Source organism: Ylistrum balloti, unplaced genomic scaffold, assembly GCF_031769215.1.
Source record: "Ylistrum balloti isolate Yb309-2 unplaced genomic scaffold, AGI_CSIRO_Ybal_v1 Utg370192, whole genome shotgun sequence".
Classification (NCBI taxonomy): domain Eukaryota; kingdom Metazoa; phylum Mollusca; class Bivalvia; order Pectinida; family Pectinidae; genus Ylistrum; species Ylistrum balloti.
Genome location: NW_026782171.1, coordinates 394021 through 398151, shown reverse-complemented (window position 1 = coordinate 398151; position 4131 = coordinate 394021). Strand labels below are relative to the sequence as shown.

The window sequence follows — 4131 nt, the reverse complement described above, 5'->3', positions numbered from 1 at the left end:
GTTAAATATTTACATATGCAAATCACAAAAGGTCAGACAAACCCGTCTTTCAATTCTGACCACTATGAAATATTCTTTATTTGCGTTTGTACATACATATACATAACAATTTATAATAACATGATATGATAAATACATATGTAATGTAAGTTAAGCGAAATAGTTCACGACTTATCAAATATAAAAACAAATATAGGTCAGCGATGATCACAGGTAATATTTGCCAGCGTGACATCAATCTTAGTTGCATTTAGAAGTCGATCGATGCCTGAATCACCAAACGTTTTACTGATGCGACAATTTTGATCCTTTTACACGTACGAAATCAATTTATTTGTTTAATTGCATGTAACACTTAAAACTGACAATAATTGCACGGTACCAGTTAAAAAGGTACACAAATCCCTAAAACAGCTACATATGAAGCCTACAAATGCATTGTCCACCAACAATATTACGTGTATGGCTGTTGACAGTGGTTGTACACTATGAAATAAAGAGTGTCATTAACACCTGTTCACATACCAAAAGACACACTGTATCATCAATTGATCTGTTGTTTATGTCATGCAAGACATGATAGAAATTCTGTTGTGTTGGCTGATATGAACTATCCACCCCTAAACGACGTCAGGAATCGTCTGAATGAATTTCTGTTAGGACTGCAGAAAATCTGTTTCCTCGTAATGTCTTGTCAAAGTTTTTATGGATCCTCTGCCCTTCTAATAGCTTCCTGGGCTTCCTTCCGACTAAAATAGTTGTATAGAAACACTCCTGGTACTATTACAGCTAGTCCTGCCAGAGTGAACCCTGTTTTAGCGTCCATAACTGGGTGCCACAAAAGAATGTCTGTTTTGTTGTTATACGTGAAAAGTGTCCAGTAGATGGGTGCATGATTGGAGTTACCATTGCTTGAACGATGACAGCGGCACCGACCTTTGCAATACCTGTATCAGCAGATATTGAAATAGGTTCCCGAAAACGTAGCCCTAGCGCTTAATTTTCCACGACTTTCCGGCTAGTCCAAGGCAAGAATCGGCTGAACTGTACAGACAGGAAAACCCTTTCCCGAATTTATTGAAGAACTGAGAAGCTGAATCGGACTGAAATGGATACAAAAGGATAAATATAGAATAAGGTTTGTCAGGTGAACTCGTTCTAGTAAACATTTTGTCCTGCTCAAGACTAGATTTGAAACACGCAATCTTATTTACATTCCGATGTTCCAAAAAGCAACTCTTGACCCAAAAACTATCAAACATGAATTACACAGCAACGCGACCAAATGGTCAAGAGGACAAACGAGAACTGAAACTTTTCAAAAAAACATATTAATTACTGCATACGGAGTAAAAATTCGCGGCAGTTAAGCTTTTGACTGTTTCACACTTTTTTCAACTGGATAAAGATAGAATGTTGGCTATTAATAAACCTTGAAGTAGGATCAGTTTTAGGAAATGGCGGGAGATCATTGCACCTTGTTGTATGAAGTATACAATATAAATAATACACAAATTAATAACTTCAACAAAATTCAAAGTTAGGTACATTAATTAGCCAACTCATGATTTGATAACTGCATGAGCTGTCATACAGCTGTTCCATCCTTCTGAGAATAAATAAAATTACCAAATTGCATCATTCTAAATTTCAAATTATTTACTCTTAATCTAGCCACTGTTGCACATGGTATGTAGGGTTCCGGTGAAAACCTCAAGGACCTGTGTTCTCCTGAAAAGTAGAATTTCACAAGTTGACTGCAATGTTACAGCCTGTGTTATGTCAAGAGCATTGCATAGAAAATTCTTTTCTTACCATTCCAAATCCTGGTACAAAATCAGTCCAGAAGAAAAATACCATGGTGACGAATTGGAAAACGTTAGTCCACGTGATAAATCCAAGCGACTCACCCTAAAACAAACAAAATCAATAGAGAATATCAAACTTATCAAATAAGAATACAATGTTTCATACTTTTTTTCTAATCATATACATATACCTATTTATCCATTTGCTGGCCATAAATCTGGCCTATAAATGTGGACCGTCAATAATCCGGAACCTGTTCTACAACTTGTTTTTATACAACTATATAACAAGGATGGTACAAAAGACACACAAATGAATAACGCCTTACTTAGAGTTAATTAGAGTAGAGCCAAACAATGAAATAAAGAGCTGTTTCGTCCTTCTAGGAGTCGTCAGTGATGCTAAGGGTCTATATTTTGAAGTGTTTCATATTTTTTTTATTTTATTCATAGTCGACGAAACGTTTTCCCTACCTCATCTTTCTGTAATTCTTTTTCACAGAACACATTGCTTAACCCAATAGGTAGGAAACCAATCGTAAAACACAACGGCCAAAGAATTCTTTGGATGACGGTTGCACCCGTATTCTCTTCTTCCGAACCGTCGAGTCCAAACGTCTGAGGTTCTGTACTGATGAATAATCCAACCAATACCACGCACGTGCATAATGCCCTAACAGTACTTATACCTGAAATAAAATAAATAAATAAATAAACAGGGTTACTTACAATTCCTATTCCAAGATGACTATAAATATTCTTATCTTTAAGTGCTTTTCAAAAATATGCTTTATGATTTGCAAGGATAAAAAACAAGATAAACGACTGCAATAATTGACAAATCTCGATACAAATACTTGCATGATTTTTAAAAATGTGAAATGGTTGTGAGGCATTGATTTCAACATTTTTTACTTTTGGGCTATTGATCCATATCGAAGGGGAGCCATTCTAATCTTATCTAATCTATCTTATATATTTTTCACCTATTTCATCGGTTATACATATGAATGAAGATTCTGTAAACAGGCCATTCTTCTTGGTGGTGTAATGTATCAATTTACTGTATAGTAGTATAATTTCGAGGGGCTAGTATTCCGCGGCTCTTCCGGTTGGCGCTAGTTCACGAGTATTACATTTCGTGTTTACAGACTTAACAAATCACCTCATAGATTTTCATTTACAATAGAAATGTTCTCGAAATATTTTATTTTGCGCCGTCAATTGACGGCAAATAAAGTGAAATTATATCCCCGCGAATATTACAAACTTCACAGTATAGCAAAGAAAAGTTGAAAGCATTTTAAAATTGTATGTTTGGAAATTAAGCTATTTTCTTTACTGAAGTTTTACCTTTTCTGAGGAGGATGAGACGGCACAGAACCGTGTACGGTATCACAGTCGACGCCAGTATACCCTGTAGATAAGGAGGTGTTCTGTTGGAGGGACTTGCGTTTACAACCAGAATGCCATTCAGCGTTGTGAACAGTCCCATTGCAAATAAAACTTTCCAAGATGACTTTGGTCTCAGACTTGCGTTTGGGTCCATCTTTGAATACTTGACAAAGAGTGTCATCAACGCAAATAAAACAGATACTACTAAACTTGTATTGACGAGTAAGACAAAAGCGCCTCCTCCAACCTGGTTCATTGTATCGGCATAAACCGGAAGTGACGCATTCATCATGACATTCGTTATGACGTTGAGGACGGCTATAATAACATTTCGAAGTCTCGGTGGCAGGAAAGGACGATTTCTTTGTGACAAATCATATCTATCGTAAGGAACCACATTCACAGAGATTGCTTTACTCCTGCCAAGCAAAGATTGACTTTCATCAACATCACCTTCATAAGAGCCGTCAGACATGGTGTATGTCTTCCTTTCACCGATCGGAATGAAATGATGATCATTATAAATTTACACTATATATATATATATTTGAGCCACATGATGGTCAGCTTGACTCATCCTATATCTGATATCATCACCTGATCTATTGCACGTGGATGACCTTATCTGACCCCAGATATCTAATTTACTGATTACGTCCATCTTACAAATGTGAACACTTCTGATGATATATCTTCGTTTTTGCGATATTCATTACGAATTTTCGTCTAAAATACTTTGTTTATAGTCATACAACCATTCACAAGATCATGATAGGCACAGTATAACACAAGTTGTTTGCTAGGTGCTTGAAAATCAGGAAGTAATTTGAAAAGAGTATTGCACTTAAAATTTATATCGTTTTATAAACGACGTATTGTTTATGTACAAACATACGCAATGCTTATCACATACATGTATATGCCTGGA

At 36.0% G+C, this 4131-nt stretch overlaps 1 pseudogene; it reads right to left on the bottom strand.

The window, feature by feature from the left end:
• Nucleotides 1-703: 703 nt before the first annotated feature.
• LOC132551301 (uncharacterized) lies at nt 704-3678 on the bottom strand (annotated as a pseudogene).
• Between the last annotated feature and the right edge of the window lie 453 nt (nt 3679-4131).